Source organism: Lolium rigidum, chromosome 3, assembly GCF_022539505.1.
Source record: "Lolium rigidum isolate FL_2022 chromosome 3, APGP_CSIRO_Lrig_0.1, whole genome shotgun sequence".
NCBI classification, from domain to species: domain Eukaryota; kingdom Viridiplantae; phylum Streptophyta; class Magnoliopsida; order Poales; family Poaceae; genus Lolium; species Lolium rigidum.
This window is the reverse complement of record NC_061510.1, coordinates 28855721-28875372: the sequence shown is the minus strand read 5'-3', so window position 1 is coordinate 28875372 and position 19652 is coordinate 28855721.

Here is a 19652-nt window from a genome sequence, read left to right as displayed (position 1 = left end):
GGCACTCACTCCTAGTCCTAGCCCCCCTCCCGCAGCCGAGGATGATGATGAGGTGGAGGATGGGAATGAGGAGGACCAGGAGCAGCACGGGGGTGGGGAGGACGAGCATCACGGAGGTGGGGAGGAGGAGGAGGAGGAGGAGGAGGGTGAGGGGAACGAGGAGGACCTCTCGGAGGATGAGGGCTTGGGGGACTAACCGTATGAGCTTGATCCAAGCCTAGTTTGGGAAGCGCCGGCGGAGGAGCACTACGTTGCAGCTGAGGAGAGGCTGGGGCCACGTGATAAGAAGCCATATCAGCGTGGGAAAACACGGCTCCCCTCGCTGAGAACGTGGCCCTACAACGATGTTGTTCTAGAGCCCGCTGGAAGGAGGTACATGCTAATTTTGGAATTTCGTTATTGCAATCTTATCATTATAGAAATTTTTATCACATACATATTGATGTTGTCGTTTCATTGTGCAGTTTGTTCAAGTTTGAAGACCCGTTGAGGAAGCCGCCACGTGGCTACGTGAACATCCTTGGGGGCCTACTTAGAAAGTATTTCCCCGGGATTGTCAATCTCCCTACTGGTGGCCGCGACGTAGCTTGGAGGTGGGTGCACTACAGGCTCGCGCCAGATCCTCATGGGAAGTACGCCAACATGCAGGAGGTGGTTGTTCGCAAATTATGGGTACGTGACTTTTGATTTCTTAGCATTCAAACACTCCTTGGTTGACAATAGGTGCACTAATGCCCCTTGTTTACCTATGTGCTTGGTTGTAGAAATACTTCTTGAGGGCCGAGGGTAAGGAACTTGCGTGCAACGATGTCCTACACGAGATGGCAAGGAGGAGGGTGACTGGCATGCACTACGAGGCACGTGTTCAGTGCGTCCGCAACTGGAACGCCGACCTCTTCGTTCATATGTCTAAGGAGGACGATCGGGACACGCTCATGGCACCGTGGCAGTACCTGCACGTATTTGCATTTATGTGTTATTGATTTCTTTATCGTCATGTAGTTTATTTTACCATAATGGGTCTATCTTGTGTATGTAGAACCCTCATTAGTACGTCGGCAACAATAAAAAGTGCTTTCTGGCGATGGTCATGTGGTGGACATGCCCCCAGTACCTCAAAAGCACGAGGAGGGCAAGCTGAAGCGAGCAGAGATGCGAGGTGGATCGCATATCCAAGGAAGCATCCCCATCTCTCTTCACATGAAGGCCGAGGTGAGCAAATGGTTCCTTTAATCTTTGAATTCACGTTATATATTGTTAACTCCGCAAGGGTGTGCCAATTCACTTAATTACATGTTGTCTTTTGCAGGAAGTCAAGACAGGAGCAAAGCCGAATGTCTTTAGCTTGCTCAAAAGATGAAGAAAAGGAAGACGCCGCATCCTAAGACGGGGTCCTTGTGGGTTAACGAGCAATCCGAGACCCAGTTTACGAAGTATGTCTTGAAGTTCAAGCAGAAGCACGACAAGAGCTCCAACCCAGAGGCCAATGACTTCGACGTTGAGGTTGCGGTGCTTGCGGGAGAAGGAATGAAGCATGGCCGCCTATGGCTTGGTGACGGGTGCGTCGACCCAATGACTATTCCATCTCTCCGCCAGATCCGTTGTGGTCGTAAGAGCGGCCAGCCTCAGGTAGAGACCCGGCCACAGGCTTCGGATCTAGCTGTCGAGTGGTTATGGGTATGTTCTTCCTCGGTCCTCTACGTTTCTTTACATGCTTTACATTGAAATGTTAATGACATCGTGGCAACACAACGTAGGCGGAGATGACAGCAAGGGAACAGGAGGCCCAGGAGCGGCAAGTGCATCTGGAGCAGCAGGTTAGGGACTACCAGCAGCAGCAGGCACATATGATGCAGCAGATGCAGCAGCTGCTGCTGATGCAGCAGCACCAGCAACAGATGAGCTGGATGATGAGCCAAGCCAATCTATCTTCTCCACCAGGGAGTGGTCTTCCTCTTTCTCCTTTCTCCTTACCGTGGGTAAGTGGTTAACTACATATCTCCATCTTATTTTCTCTTGTCTTATTGACTAATCATATCACCATCAGCAGATGCAGGGGCCTTCGCAGATGATGCCAAACATGCCGCTCATCCAGGCACTGTCCACTCAGAGCCCGGTGACACTTTTCACCGTCAACAACACGAACATCATCCGGAACCTGATCCCCGGTGAGTCCTCCTACACTTGTGCCCAACGCGCTTCTAGGTTGTAGAATGCCATGACACTTGTAAATTTAGCCATTCCACGCCACCATGTTCAATTCCATGTCAATATGCAAATACTAGTACTTGTTGAAGTGTAGCCATGGAGTCATGCTTGTTCAATTCCATGTCAACATGCAAATGCTAAATGAATGCCACCATGTTCAATTCTCATGTCATGCTTTCCTTTTCACCTTGTAGGAGAACAACAAGGCAATGACGATGATGCCATGGGAAGCAATGGAGGAGGACAAGGTTGATGGCATGGATTTTATGAACTTGTCGTCATGCTTTTCTTTGTCGTTGTTCGACTATGCACTTGTCGTTGTTCAACTGTATGCACTTGTTCGACTATGCACTTGTCGTCGTTGTAATGGACTTGTATGGACTCTCTATATACTTGTATGCACTCTATGCACTTGTATGGATGATATGTATTTGTTATATGTTGTTGAAGTGCTACATATATTGTTGTTATGGATATATATCATATATATTGAATTATGTGCAGGGATAAATGAAAAACAACAAAATCCTGAAAAATATTGGGGCCTTTGCCGTATGTATGCACACGGCAAAGGACATTTGGTTACTTTGGCGTGTGCACGCACACGGCAAAGACGCCACGTGGCGGCAGCCTATGCTCCTGGCACGCAGGAGGGTGTGGTGAAGGAGGCTTTGCCGTGCGCCTTGGGGAGTGGCCCACGGCAAAGGTCTGTGGCACGGCACAGTGCCGCGCACGGCAACGAGCTGCCGCACGGCAAAGACCACAGCGCACGGTAGCGCTAGTTGCACGGCACTGGCCCGCCGCACGGCAAAGTCTGAGCGCACGGCAAAGGCACCGACGCACGGCAGCGACGCGCCACATGTCAAAGACTCTGGCCGCACGGCAGAGTTTTCCCGCACGGCAAAGCCTCTGGCGCACGGCAGCGCTGTGGACGCACGGCAAATACGTTGCCGTGCAACCTTTGCGACACGCACGGCAACGATGGCATTGCCATCAGAAACGTTGTCGTGCGATCGTTGCCGTGCGACGTCGCAAGGCGAAGACTTTGCCGTGCATATGGGCCTTGCCATGCAACTCGTCGCACAGCAACGAGCTGTTTTCCCGTAGTGTTTCATGTGTCTTATAAAACAATTTCATGCCGTACACTCTAAATACAAATAAAGTTCCACTGCAACTTCTGTCTTTGGGTATATTTAATAGCACATAATTTAGTTATGAACAAAACTAAATTATGTCTTGTTATCTCATTTGGTGAAAAATATACTGGGAACCCACATTTTTAAAACCAAACATTGAACATGGCTTCACCCTTTTATCATTATGCATGTTTCATTAGATAAGACCAGCATGTCAGGTCGGCGTGGTACGAGAAAATATGTAAACATAGGAGGGCATCATCAGGATCATGTCGAGCATTCTCTCAACCATTTGTTTCATTCCTTGTTTTCTTGATATTTTTTAGGCCCAGTCATCATCACACACCTTGCGTAGCGGACATGATTCGGAGAAGGGTATAAAATTCCTAAAATGATCTAGACGGATTTTCACTAGAGAGGATATTTTAGCGACACAAAGTCATAGGTAGAGGGTAATAAGTGAAATCGATCTAATAAAATAATACGAGCAACAAGAAAACTAATAATAACTTCAATGATGTATGCAGTCACCAACTTTGACTTTTTCTTTTGTACTTCCTCCTTTTCATATATGTCCCTGAGTTAGTATAAAGTTGTATTAAATCAATGCCAACTAATATGAAGGGAGTATCCATAAACACCTAGCAAACACTAGTACAGATCGGTACTTTTAAGGCTCCACATGGCACACAGAAGGTTATTTCAGCGTGCAATGCGGAAGAACACCGACGCCACAAAAAAACGACCATCTGCATGTTTACCACCTACCCTCGCTGCGCAAACATAGCACACGGTCTGAAACCAAAACATGTATGCGACATACGGATGAAGCCCGGTGATCAGGGGGTACGTGCGCACCCCCTGACTACTCGACACGTGTCTAACGGCATCCAGTAATCCGTTAACACTCTCCAGTACGTGAGCCCAGTCTCTGCCTCCTGACAGAGCCGCCCCTAGCTCCCTGCGATTGTTTTGGATGCAATCAAGCTAGCTGCCACAGACCTCCCGTACACCTCCTCTTGCGACGAGGCACGGACTGGCTCTGCCACGAGATCTGCCATGGGCTCACTCGACGGCGCCGCCGGCTCGTGGAATCACAAAGTGTGCGGCTGCAACGCCGGTGCGCTTGCCTCTCAGGTCGTGGACCCTGGCGGCTGCAGGTCGTGGACCCTGGTGGCCTCTCAGGCGGCGCACAACGCCCCCTCGCCCGCCGCGATGGCCGCGGGCGCGGCCGCCGACACCCGCCACGACATCCGCTGCAGCACCTCCTCCGAGTCGAGGAACACGAGGTCGCCGCCCGCGCTGTCGCCCAACTTCTCCAGCTCCTGCCCCCTGCCGGCCTACCTCCCCTCGCGATCCGAGCAGCTGGAGGTGGCCCGCAAGATCACCGCCGTGGCCGCCCGCGCCTGCCCCGGTGCCAAGCAAGCGGCTTCGCCGAGCATCCTGGCGCCACCTGCCGCTGCAGCCTCCAGCCATAGGCCCGCACGGACCCAGATGGGCCGTGGAGGCCGAAGCCGTCGACCGCTGCAGCAAGGGCAACTCCGTACCGCGCAAGGCCGCTCGCCTCCGCCGTCATCAGCGCCGGGATGCGCACGTCGCCCGGAACCGCGGCACCTCACCGCCGACCCACGACGAACTCCACGTGCCGCCGCCGCCAGGAGCTCGCTACCAAAACGGGCACAGGAGAGGGCCCCGTCGCCGCCGTAGCGGCCAGAGGCGGGAGGCCGCCGCCGCCATGGCTGAGCCGACGACGACGGTGGCTAGGAGGAGGCTTGGACGGAACTGCTGGCGGCGGATCTGATGAGGCCGCCCGCCTCTGCCAGAAGCTGGCCGCCAAGGACCACCTCGCAACCGAGCTTGCCGAGAGGGCCGACGCGCTCGACTGAGCTCTCCGCTGTGGCGAACCACACTAGAATCGAGATGGGGATTGGGATTTCACGGCCGTTTGCTTGTCGTGAGCATTTACTAGGGGAGAGCGAATCTAAAAGCAAATCCAACGGTGTCTAGGGGGTGCGTACGTACCCCCTGAACACTAAATCCACTCTCATGCGACATAACACAAACGGTTCCACTTGAAGGAAACATGTGCTGCATTTTTTTAATCATTGCATACCATTTATTTTTCTCAAACGGTGTGTGATTTTTTTCACTTTTTTGTTTTCCTTTTCCATTTCCTTGTCCCATCTTTTAGGTGCCTTCCGCCACCCCGAGTTGTTGATACATGTAAAATGTATCCATGCACTTTGGTATATTTGATAAAATATTTTATGATATATGCATGATATGTGAGATTTCCTAGTTGATTTACATTGATTTATGGAGAACGTACTGAGCAAGGTCCCTTTCAATGGTTTTTGCTAGGGCGGCGCAAGAAACCCATGTTTGCAAAGAAAAATTTAGTATTGGAGTCCTTACGAACATCAAATTAACTTCAAATTTCTGCCACATCATTTTTTCGGGATTTATCAGAAGATGAGGATGACCAGAGGAGGCACGTGGGCCAGGAGAAGAGGCCCATGGTGCGGGCCACCCTCTGAGCATGTCGTGGGACCCATCTGGCCCTAGGTGACCCTATTCACCTTGGTTTTGATGACATCCTGTGAGCTTTTCCCTAAAAAAATTATATATATGATGACATATGTGCATTCGCCAAAGAACGGCAGTCAAACAAAAACATGAAACAGAGAAGTTCTGTGAATATTGAGAAGGGAAACGCCACCGGATTGGACCGTGGTTGCTCCTCAAACTCCATCAACATCGACATCGCCTCCACCATGATGAAGAGAGAGTATTCCATCTCGGGACCTTGGGTTTGTGGAAGAATCTTGTATGACATATCCCTTTGTTCGTCAGTAATTAGTATTACATGTTCTTCCTATATGATTGTGATCATGTATAGTATATTTTGATGGTGGATCTTTTGTTATAACCTGAGTTATGAGATGCAATGAAGTACTATGTGGTTTATGTATTGATATATTCATACGTTATCATGTTCGTGTATACTATGTTCGTGATCATCTATGCACACATCGGCCATCGTAGGGGTCGCGGCGGCAAGGACGACAGCCCGAGACATGGGGGCATCGCGGGGGGGGGGGGGGGGGACATGGATGCCCACACCGTCGGGAGGTGCAGAGACTGTAGAAGGGGGAAGTACCGTGGTGGGTGCCACAGAAGTGATAGAGGCTGTGGGAGCTACAACACCCGAAACGGGTGCAGCGGCTGATGCGTCGAGAGCACCGGCGAGGTTGAGACTTAGCCAAGGGGGGGAGTGTGGCCAAGTAGAACTCTATGATTGAAGCAACATAAGAAGAGAGCCGCAAGGTCTCGGGAGGAGAGAGCAACTGGTACCATGAAGATAGAATTATCAATGCATCTTGGGTGCTTCTCATTGGATTGATCAATTTATTGTGAGTTTACATGTACATCATGTGCATAAACGTGCACAAGGATTGTGCGAGGAGTTGGGCTCCTAGTGTATATGGTATGTGTGACCGCGGAGCTGACTAGCTAGGTCGACAGGTACAAAACCAAGTCATGCTAACAATTTGTATGATCAAAGTTGGTTCCCTCTCCTTACTCTTTCTCCTCCATCGGTAGGAGGGAGAGGTGCCCCCGTTCATGTCTAGTAATTAGTGGTAGAGTTTGTATGTTGTGGTGCATCTTTTAGGTGGTGTATGCGGCGCATGAGCAAAGCTACATCAACTCTACTCCCACACTGGCGTCAACCTTCATCGCGGCAACCTCACGGTGGAGTCTCAAAGTTATGGCAACGTGTGCTTGCCGATCCTTTTAGATCGGCAACTTGGGCTTCTCGATGTTCTTCAGATTTGGGGAGATCAGTTTCTCAGCAAGTTGCCACTGTTCATCGTTATCCACGGTAGCGCTGGGGCAGGGGCTAGGTGGATGCTCTGGAGCAAGGATCTTGATAGGGGGTGGTGGATATATCGTTATTCCCCGACTTCGTCGATGGTTCAATGCAGTGGATCTTGGTCCAAGGTGGGACGAGGACGTCTCACCGGCAACGGCAACATGCCATAACGACGTGTGCCTTGTTGCTTGCAGCAGTCCTCTTGATCGACTTACAAAACTCCGTTGGCGATGGTGCTTCTTTGGATCTGGGAGCGATGGAGGTTTGGCGTTTCTTCCAATCTGCGTCTATGCGGATGTTGGAGTTTGGCGGTGGTTGCTGTTTTCGTATTTTTCTATCCCTTATGGTTCTATCTCCAAAAAAAAATATGACAGCTAACCTCTCCTAGCTGTCTTTTAGTTTAACTTATATTTTGTGATAAAATACGTGGTTTCCCTTTTTAAAAAGAGTCCTAGGTGGACTATCTTCTCTTGGCAATGATTCGTCCGAAGAACGGTAGTGGCCATCAGGGTTTCTAGCGCTTCAGACCGTAGGCCACCTAAGCTAAAGCTGAAGAGGCAGACCGGCGTGTGAGTGTGACCATCGATCGAGTCGTGGAATCCATCATCCTTATCCATGGTACGTACGTCGCGTTGCTGCCCGTGGGAACTCGGCGCACCGCGCACCACTGGTGATGAACTGTCGAAAACTTTCGTGTGTCGACAGGTCATGTAACAACATCGATGGACCTCCTAGAAAAACAACATTGATGGGTTACTACTTATTGTTGTTTGGGTTGGATCTTGGGTTGTGGTCTCGATTCATCCTCGACCAGGGAAAGTTCAGCTAAAGAGTGTGTACCTGTCAAATGCGAATCGTATTCTCTCTGATACTTGTACATAGCAGAAAGAGAGGTTTCCTTGCTAGCATCGATTGTAGCTCGGCGCATGCCCATCCCTTTCCACAGTGCATAACCCAGCTAGACGTAGTATCGATCCAAGTTTGGGCTATGCCATTCGAGGTAGCTATAGTATACCATGTGTTCAAGGCTTAAAGCAATATATCAGAACCAGTACACCTGGGAATATTGACACGTCACGCAATGTCTAAGCTATAAAAAAAGTTTGAGGTACATACATGGAGTCAGGGTTGGTACTCGTTGCCTTCTCAAAATTAAAAGGCACACAAGAAGTAAACAATGCCGTTTTTATTCATCTCTAGCTAGGTACGAGTAGGACGAAATACGCTTTGGATACAAGTAGTGCTTAATCTATCCTTGTGTTTTTAAAGATTTTTCGAGAGTACATGTTTTCAGAATTGATAGCTTAGTCTACGTGCTAGCGGACAATTTCTTTAGCCCCTTGCTTAGGTGGTGTGGAAACCAACCTTTTTTATATGGAAGGGAAATGACCAGCTTCAATCTATATACCTAATAATAAAGGAGCTAAGGTTTCTGCCAAAAAGTTTCGTCAACGCTTTTTTTGGGACCGTTTTGCCCTCCCACCAAATCGCATAATACTATAAATTACCACGTTACATACCGTTTCGTTGTTTCTGGATAGAAGAGGAAAATCGCCTCGCTCTTGGGCGATTGGTCGCTGGTGCGGGCCTTGTTATGTACCATGGGCTGGCCCAATTAAAGAGCACCTTCAGGGACGATCTCATAGGCCTCCTGGTCATTATCGCTGGGTGTGAGCTTCCGTATGTCGTGGAATAGTCCCACCTCGTTCCGTTGCAACAAGTTCTACCGCTTCATATACGTGAAATTGACCGAATCAACAAGCCGCCTCAGGATTAACAAAAGAACAAGAGCTGAATCCCATGTGCTGATGCCTAAGAGATGACCAGGACGCCTATTAGATGATTCCAATTAAGCTGGATTCCGTGAGATATGCAACGACGGCTGGAGCCATGCCTATATCTCCCAAGAAAAGCGGAGGAGAGAGAGAGGTCGAGAGAGAAAAATGGAGCGATTGGTTGCAAGTTCAGAAACCTGCCATCCATAGAAAAATTGATCTCGCTGGACCGAAGCTAGGCCCCACGATAATGACGACGCAAGATCCCCCTCTGTCGGGTCCGACGCAATGGGCGAGCATGCCGCCGAAGGGGTCCTCGTCCTTCAGCCGTCGCGCAGCCGCCTCCGGACTCAACGGCACCACCTCGCGTGCTCCCCGCGCCTCCCCTCCTCGGCGAGATCCGCCGCGCCCGGTGGCACAGAGATTAGAGCTGATTCTTTTTTATTTGTGTGAATCTTGTACAAATGGAAGATGCCAGGTTTCACTATATCGAGTCCCACTGGCTCACTATGTTCGCAAGTTGCCTCGAATCTACAAGCGGATCTGGGAATCAAACAAGCAGCACCACTGTTCTTTGATCTGAATGACAGTAAGGAATTGAATTTTCCATTGTGCTGAACCCCATGTTTTCTTTCTAGGTAGGCAAAAAATAACGGTTGGTAATGGTATTTTCAGTATTTTGGAAATACCGGCGAAGATTTGTCAAATTAATTTACTATTTTATTTAAAATTCATGAAAAATAAATAAATTTAAGCAGATTATTTGAATACCGAAAAATTGTGTTCGATATATTTTTCTCGGTGTGACCGGTAAAATCAGTTTTCGGCGAAATATCGGAAACCTGATATAACCTAGCTAGTGGTGTTGTGTGCTTGCATAAGTAGGATGTATGTGGGTGGCAGCTGGACGACGAACCAGACAGGGATACTCTTGCCTTTGCTCCGTAGCGAAGCACGGGCGTTGTCCTAGTCTATACCTAATAATAAAGGAGCTAAGGTTTCTGCCAAAATTTTCGTCCAACTTTTATTTGGACCGTTTTGCCCTCCCACCAAATCACATAATACGGTCAAATACCACCATACCGGTTCGTTTGTTTCCCCCGTCCCGAACGAGACACGCGCGGAATTTGGGCAGATCAGCCGTGAACCTGTGAACCATCCAAGCTAGGGTGGGGCGCGGGCGGGTGAGACCCGGCTAGGCGGGACGCCGGCCACGGGCAGATCAAATCGTGAACCATCGAAGATAGGGTGGGGCGCGCGGCAGGGAGGTGACGGCGCGGGTAGGTGAGACCCGGCTGGGCGAGCGCGCTGCGCGCGGCGGCGTGCGGTAGGGAGCTGGCGGCGCGGGCGGGTATGGCGCTGCCCGCGTGGGGCTTTGCCGTGTAGCGCGGAAGCGCGGCCTCGGGCGGCCGCGGTCGAAGCCTGGTGCCTGGCGGCTGGGCGCGCGCGTGGCTGGGCCTGGCGCGGCTCGAGACAAGATGCGAGCGGGTGGTTTGCGGGGAGCAGGAGGTGGGCCAGACGGCGGCTGGTGCAGGCCGGTAGCGCTGCGTGCGGCTGAGGGCGGGGGCTTGGTCGGATGCGAAAGGGCGAGCGGGCCAGCTGCCAGCGCGGGGCGGAAGCGAAGGCGGGGAAACGAGCGGCGGCGCGACGGCTCGGTCGATTGGAAGCAGCGGCGGTGCGAGATGATGCGGCTGTTGGTGGCTCCCGGTGGTGCCGCAAGGTGGTGTCCGGTAGTAGCGGTCTAGAAATCCAGTTCGTGTGCTGTTGGTCCTCTCGCAAGAACACAGCGGAAAACATCTCACAAATCCGTCGATTGGGGAAATACAAGGAATTTGGAGGAGAAATACAAGGGATCCGATATGTACAAAATCGGTCTGGGCCATGTGACTGCGGACCTTGTTTGCATCAATGAGCCGAAGACACACGCGGGATTTACAGTAAATTCATCTGAACCAACTGAGACAATCGCTATCCCTAATTTAGTCCCACCTTGTTTATTCAAAGTAAATCCTGCCGGTTTATATACGCTGCAAATCAGCAGAATATCACCAAGCAGCCTTGGTAAGCAATAAGTATTGATTGGTATAAGATAAGATCTGATGATCTTGAAGGAATTGACTTTCGGTTGCCTGCCTCTCTCAGTATGCGGTATTGTGAGCTAATTAAACACGAAAAAGGATATTGCATCTTTGTGTGGATGCGCCAAAAGCAAGACAAAAGGTTGAGGCCATGAGCGAGACCACGGGAAATGGAGGCGGGAGGAAAAATCTAGCTACAGGGGGGGATCTCCGATCTCACATGCACTTCCATTTCCCCTTTGACCTTGGGCCCGATTAGGCCGCTTTGGCTGGGAGTAGCCGGGGCTTTTCCTTCAAAAAAAAATTCATTGATTTATAGTAAAACAAAGGAGATTTGAGGAAAACGAAAAGCCAAGTATTTTCATTTTTTTTGCAAAACTTCGTGATAGATTTTTTTTGCAACATATCCAAAGCAACATTATTATTTTAGTCTTATTAAGATATGGAAAATAGTCGATGGATTTATAAAACCAGGTAAAACAAAATAGGGTTTGAAAATTTATAGTGACATCATAATGATGTAAACATAAAACTTATTTGCATCGGCTCTCCACTACCGTGCCCCGCCGGATGCACTGCTGTCTGATGCAACTATTCTTGGGGATCCCCAGGTCTGCCTGGTGGAGCGACGGTGAATTAGATCAGTGCATGTCACGGTGCTCTAGGTTTGGTGTTTCGGTAGTTGTGGATGGAGACCGGGCGAGGTGTGGTGGAGCTGAGCATATGGTTGGAACGAAGCCTAGCGTGGTGGATGGGAGGAGTAGGTGGCTAAGATGATGCCGGCGGTGGTAATTTGTACGGGAGGAGCAGGGTACGGGGCGACGACAATGGCTGCTCCGTAGCGAAGCACGGGTTTTGTCCTAGTCAAATAAATAAAGCCCCGAACAACTGAGAGTTGCATGGTGCTTAAAATATCGGCTTACAACTGACTAGGCAATGAACGCATCAAGCAAACAAAAGAATGCAAGTACGAAAGAGGTGCGAAGCCTTCGTCCACACCAAGTGATTGAACACCAGAAAATATGGGAATGTTGAAAAAAAAAACATACTTAGGCATTACAACTTTATTGGTCTAATTAAACACCAACTTAAAACCACCTTTGAGAAAACCAGTGCCACTTACGAGATATTTTTATTAAAGGGACATGATGTGCATAATACAGCTACACAATCTTCCCCAAGTTAAACCTCATATCTACCATATCGAACACCAAGAAAAGAAGCATGCATCTCATTCCCATAAGGACAAAAGAATTCCGCTAGAACGTGGTTGATGTAGTCGTACTCGGCGCCGACCTCGGGGTCGTGTTGAAGTTCTCTCGTACGACGTTAAGTGACGCAAGTGCAACACCTCGTAGTTTCGCACACATACGGTGCTAAACTTCAACGCTACCGGCCTCAGATCTAAGGTGCGGAAGAGAGAACTGGAAAGAGAGGGGTTGAGGCGCCCAAAGGGGGTCTTCTTTTCTTGGGGGAGGGAATTGTGTGCTCTCGTCCTCCCAATGCATCCACCTTATATAGGGGGAGGGGATGCTGGTGCGCCCCATACTCGAATGGGTGGCAGGCTGGGCCATGGGGAGGGTGGCCGGCTGGGCAGCTAATTTAAGGGCCCATGCGCCCCCACCTCAAAACCCTATTCGCCCCACCACAAAGCCCATGTGGGGGGGTCGGCCTGCCCCTTAATGGGCTCCCCTCTGGGAGGGCCCATTTAAGGTGGTATGCAGCCTTTTAACTAAATAAATTTATTTAATATTAATTAAACTTAACTAATATATAATACATATTATTTAATTCCCAATGATCTCAGACACCTCTCGAATCATTCCGAACATCCTTTGGATTCTCTTGGAACTCTTTCCAGTTCTCTCTTCTCCATTCTTTGATGTTTCCAAAGAATCCATAACAATATTAAGTTTTGTTAAACCCTTAATTGTGTTTCCCTACGGTTCGAGAATGCCACAGACATAATCGAGACATCTCTTCGATCAGTGATCACTAGGGGGTTCTGGACAAGCATAGCGACCCCCATGCATTCTACGAATATAAAGTCGTTGAACCTCAACGTCGAGTCATATTCCCTTTGTTACTTCAACTAGATTTATATGTGTGCCTTGGCGCACGACCCCGTGTAGTTTATGCCAATGTTCACTTTGTGTAACGACGATAAAATTAACTACCAATATGATAAAATATTTCTTAGTTATACAAAACAGCACACACAACTACCTCACATGATATGACCAATCTAATATAAAATCTCTGCTATGTAATCAGGAAATCAACGACAGATCAACCAAGTATTTAAGCAGATGCCAATCTTCGAGATTTATATTCATATATGTCATATCAAAAACAGGCATCTCTGGGGAACACATGAAAATACATACCAATGGCAATCTTAGTAAGAGCAAAGCAAATTGCTCCTACACACATAAAAGTTACATATTAGAGAGCACATGGAAATACACATCACTGGTAGTCTTAAGCTAAGCAAAGCACACGGCCATATATACATAAATGTTACATATACGAAAGTCTGGGGAAAATATGGCTGGTAGATGCATGTATTCTTCTGGCACAACCTTTCTAATTGGGAAAGCAACACATTTCGCATATTATTCTCCAAAGCTCAATCTCTAACCTTCTTCAGTTGCAGGGCCTAACTATCAGGACAAATATAGATAGATACCGTGATCTTTTAACTGTCCCAGAAAGCATTAGCTACCCATTACAACTAAGGAGCCACGTACCACTGTAAATAGCAGGTTATGGAAGTGGCAAGCATGTTCAATGTATTGGTCAATGAGAAAAAATGTTAATGGATCTAAATAAGAGTACTAAGGAGCCACGTACCACTGTAAACCACAATAGTTTTCATTTTCTAAAAATGGAGGCAAATACACCTTTTTTGAATCAACACAATTCATGCCTTTATCACTTCATATTTTGAGGTTTCCAATACTAATTGATGACTTCTGGATGCAGAATTAGGGATAAGCCTCTACTCCTCTATTCAGAGCTCTTCTAATATCATAACCCCATTATCAGGCCATTGGTTAGGACTTTGTATTAGTGAGTTTCAAAATCTTGAACCACTACCAACTCGAATAGTCTTTGCTTTTTTTGTTTTCATAAAGGCATACACCTAATGATTTGTAATACCTATCCTGGGCATTTCCTTTTTAACAAACAAAAAAACATGACTGGATCTGGACATTATTTTTCCAATGCATAAATAGCCAAACAAAACTATCTGCATGCCAATCTGCAAATAAATAGAAAGTAGATGTGGGCAATGTTAGCTCAAAATATTGCATGAAAAAAGTTTTTGTACTACATAATATAGATTTACTTTTCTTCAGACAAATAGACTTCCGAAAAACATAAAACACAAAAGATGTGATGTTTATTGGCAAGAATGGGTCACTTATCGCCGTCATGTAATTTCTTCAAGGATTGCGGCACCAAGGAAAAGGCATACATTCCATTAGTAACCTCGACATAAGGCATCGCTCCTTCCTTCTCAAGAAAGCTTTCCCTGGAAAAAAAAAATATCTTGACCACATTTACTCGACGGGTAAAAGAGGAAGTAAGCTTAGATAGATTGGTAAAGGCTAAAGATAAGAAACCAGAAAATGCGAAGGTGACACATCAATTGATAATTAATGGATATGTTCAACAACATATGAAGCTGAGAGCGAGAGTACATTATAATGATCTCCTTTTTGTAACAGATTCATTGGTTTAAAGTACATGTATGACCAAAGAAGAGCTGCTCATCATGCACCCTCTTTGTTGGATCAGTTTTCAGAGTTACCCCGTGAACGAAAACACGGGATAATAACTACATTTTAAAATTCCAGACATGCTGAATAAAATTATATATTGTACCATGCGAAAGCAATACTATTTATTCACTCAAACTGAATGTGGCTTTTCATTTTGAGCATTTAATCTATAGTTTCAATCATGAAACGTCCTGACCTCTAAACCCTTTGCCTTGAAGATGTGGTTCATATCCAGAGGTGCGATCATACACGCATATTTTGTCCACGAACCTGCATTTTAATAGTGTTATAAGAAAATCAGATGCAGAATTTTTAGAGTACAACAAAATCAATGCATATATTTTTAATCTGAACAAAAAGATCCCAACTCTCAAATACACTGTAGCTTGCAATGGATTTTAGTGTAGCCAGATAAAATTATTTTGGCGTCCCTGCCAAATTGTACACTGAGCATAAGTATATGATCCATGGATCGGAATACTAATTATAAAGTGAATAACACCGCAAATTTTAGCACAATGTTGGTCAATACGCCACTACAACAAATAGCCTTATAAAATTTTAGGCCTTTATCCGAACTATATTCCAACACATACACCCTTAATTTTGCTTGAGAAGATAAAATCATATAGATTGTAAAAAAAATCATATACAGAAACACATGACACATTTTCTTACCCCGTGGATTAAACCAGTACATGCATAGAGAAGGCACAGAAACGGTAAACCACGTGAACCAATGGTTCTTGATAAGTGAACGGAAGATTTCTCTTGCGATCACACATACACATATCCGTGTAATTGCACGATAGAATATAGCAAGGAAAAAAACCATATATGTGAAAACAATAAACGTCATCCAAGTTGGTCACCTGAGACCCGACGATGCTTCCGTTGCACATCTTGTTTAGTCAGAACATATTGCTCAAACGTGTCATTTATGGCCTAGCTGAAATTCATGGACAAACTCAAGAACCGAGAAGACCGAGAAAATTGCCACAAATCAATTGTTCTCTATATAGAACAATTTACAGCCACCAAGAGCTCCATACTCGATTAGATTTATATATCAAACATGCATCAAAAACAATGGAGAGTACTGTAGAACAACTGACAATGTGATATACTACAAATACATGATAAAATGTATTTATGGTGAGCAGTACAAAAAAAATACCCATGGCTGGAGCGTACCGGCTGATATATATAGGCCCTAGAGGTTGTTGATCTTTGCATGAACTGGGATGTCGCCATTGACCAATGCAATTCCACATCTGTGAACACCATTACGTCAACCGCCGTGCACGACGGAGGCTAAGATTTCAGACCTCCATCTCTCCAGAACCTCCGCTATGTTGCGCTGCTAGCTGGAGACGTCAGTGATGGTGAAAAAGCGGGGAAGGTCAGGCAGTCTAGCACAACGTATCGGGGATGTGCAAGACAGACGGAGCTCCACCAGTTGCTCGCTCCTCCCAGCAATGACGACGACATGATGTGCAGCAACAGTTTGATCAGCAGGCTCTTACCGTCGGGCACCAGCGCTCCTCCCAACGCCATCACGATGTGTGGTGGTGGTGCCTCCCGCCAACCACCAACGGTACTTTTGCAATGATGAATGCGTAAAATCACTGAAAATGCAGACATACGGTGAATATGTTACCATGTCAGCACATGCATTTTTAGCCTTGTAACGCTAATAGAAGATTTTCAGACTTTGACATGGAAAAAGTTAGTAGTAATTTTCGAAAGCAACTAACCTATTGAAATCTACTCATTTGGCACTTGCATGACAATATGTAGATCATTTCAACTTTATCTCCAACTATGTTAAAAACTTAATGAAGATTGTAGTACCTTCAAATTAGACGATCTGGCCATCAGACACATAAGCTTGGACCTGCCCATGAAATATGTATGTTAAGCAACCAAAAATAGTTTTGTAAAGGACAGAGAATATAACACCTTTTCCTCAGGCATACCACAAATTAAGTCTTATTAATCATGCAGAAGGAAATGCACATAACTCAGTAGAAAAATGTACATAAATAAAAGAGCACCAAACTACACAATTAAAGTGGGCATTGCTAAGGTCATGAAGAGAAGGGGATAAAAATAACCTACACAAAAACGATGGATTTCATCAAATAAGGGAAAATATATGTCCATGAATGAGGAATATATCAGCAGAGAGAGGCTGCAACAGATCTACTGGAGCGTACTTTATGTCCTGGTAAGGTACCACATAGGAAGAATAATTCTAGAAAAACTTCAGTTCAGACCAGATGTTAGTACAGGTCCCACACAGGCCGATATTGTCAAACCGAGACACAACAAAGCTCGAATAGTTGATATATATATATAAGGGAAAAGGATCTAAAAAACACTTAAATTCAATGGCTTTAGATGGAAGATACAAATAAAATATGGAAATGATATTTTAGTTAGTAAAAAGTTGCAGCCAATCAAATATGAAAATACTGATATAGCCAGTGCAAGTTTAGGACCAAGTTCACTTCTGTTCAACAAAAAGTCAAGTAGATTGATGAAAAGGCTTGAAATTCATACCAATTTCTAGTTTACGCCACATCAACAATTTTCATAATACACACAATGGCTATTGCATTAGGTGATGAGACCTACATCTGTCCGTGACGAAATCCAAAGCATGACACGCAGACAAACACAATAGCCTGCATATTCAAGAAATAAACATCTTAGCTCGAAGGAGAAATTTATTTTGTATTATGATTTAACATAGATGCATAATAGTTATGTTAAGATAACAAATAACTAAATCATACTTTGCATCAGCTTAAACAAATGAGGAAGTCATCTTTGAAATGCAGCCTGGATAGTCAGTAAACACATGGAGCCACGATAATCAGTGTGAAGACTGAACTCCACGTACCAAAAGCCGACGACAATGTGTTCCGCCCCACCAGATTCCTCACAAATGAAATGCTCTTGGATAGTTGAACTGCAAAACAATAGAAATATTTTACCAAGTTAATGATATTATAATTTTGGAGACCTGAGATATATTAAAGTAGTATAACTGAGAAAGCATCCGATGAGAAGCAATAAGGCATTTTGCTCACTGGTCACTGTTGCGAGCAACATATATATTAATAGAAATTATACCCAAAACGTGTTGCATAATTAAAGATGGTGGCCAATAATTAGTTATGACCAGGCTGTCACAAGGGGAAAACCTTGAATACCTCATGAATAAATTAGAAAAGAAACATAAAGAATCAAAACATGTATGAACTGGGCACTCAAACAGCGAAAATATGGATCATTCAACAATCATTTATTGTTCGTGAACCCACACCATACAAATGATTAACGTGTAGAAAAATATGGAATCAATTTTCTGGATAGAACAATTGGCAGCCCACACCAAGAGCTCCTTTCTGGATTAAATGGCTTGCAGGCATCACAAATCTAATCAAATAAAAAAACAGATCTGTAACCTGTGGGAACTAAATAGAGGAAAATGACATAGATATTTATGAGAGGGATATGATTAATAATGTGGAGACCACGTCCTTAAGTCTTGTTGGCCATGCTCGAGCTGTTGACAGAGACGATGTAGGCAAAGAATGCAAATCTGAAAAGGATAATTCAACTCTTACATAAACATTTGACAAATAGTCAGTGAACTTATAAATCTGAAAGTAAAAATACACACACCTAGCGAACTGCAAATGACAGTACATGGTTTTTATTTATACTGAAAACCAAAACCACAATTAAGCAAACATAAGCATGCCAAAATCAAACAGAAGAAGACCAAAGAGAGGAAAAACGGGACAGTGGCACCACAAAACACCACGGAAGGGTCCGTATCAAGACTGAAGTTTAACGATAGTATGTCTTTTCATGAGGGCACACCTGTAACACAAACTTTTTACCAAGACTGTAGTTTAACAGTAGTGCGGACAGAAGAATCACCCATGTGAAACAGTGGCACCACAAAGCACCCCACGCTGAAAAAAAGAAGCATAACCAGTCGTTAAAAGTGTGAAAGATACACGCTGAAATCAGTAGGAAACCTATAGGAATTAATATGGAAACCAATAATATACCAGATGTAGCTCATATGGAGATAAACGAACATCAGGACACACCAGAAATTCATATGATTGGTAAAGGCAATAGTCATTTCTGAAATACAATCCTCCAAAATACAGAGCTGTCAATCATCATCCTCCAAAATACAGAGAATTGTAGTAAATCTTATTCAATAAAGACAACTTACAAGGTGCAGTCCAAAACACAGCGAACTGTATGTGTAAGTCTATCTCATTGATGATTAAACAACTAAGATACTGAAGGAAATTTTTGTCACCTCTTCCAACAAAGAAACACTCTTCCGACAGTGCTGTGGCTCGTTGGACTCGGTGCCGAAATCCTCATAGTTTATCACTGTCCTGACAATAGATAGGTGTCATTTTTTCATACAGTTCATCAACAAATATGTATTTAAAATATACTTGAGAAATAAAGTTATGAAGCCTTGCTGATCTGGAATATTCTACTTAACAAATCTTGGTAGCAGAAGAAACAAACTCATTGTTCCTGGTAAGTTTCTCTTCTTAAAGAAAATACATGCAAATGATTTTTGCAAGTTTGCTATAAAAGTATAAACTTCACCCACTCTAGCTTAGAAGTTAAATTGATTGACACATCTTTCTGGCCCCAATGGTAGACATAAGCGTTTGCCGGCTGGTTCTTAGAAGTTTGCTATATAGCACAACCACACGAAATGGTAGACATCTTTCTGGCCC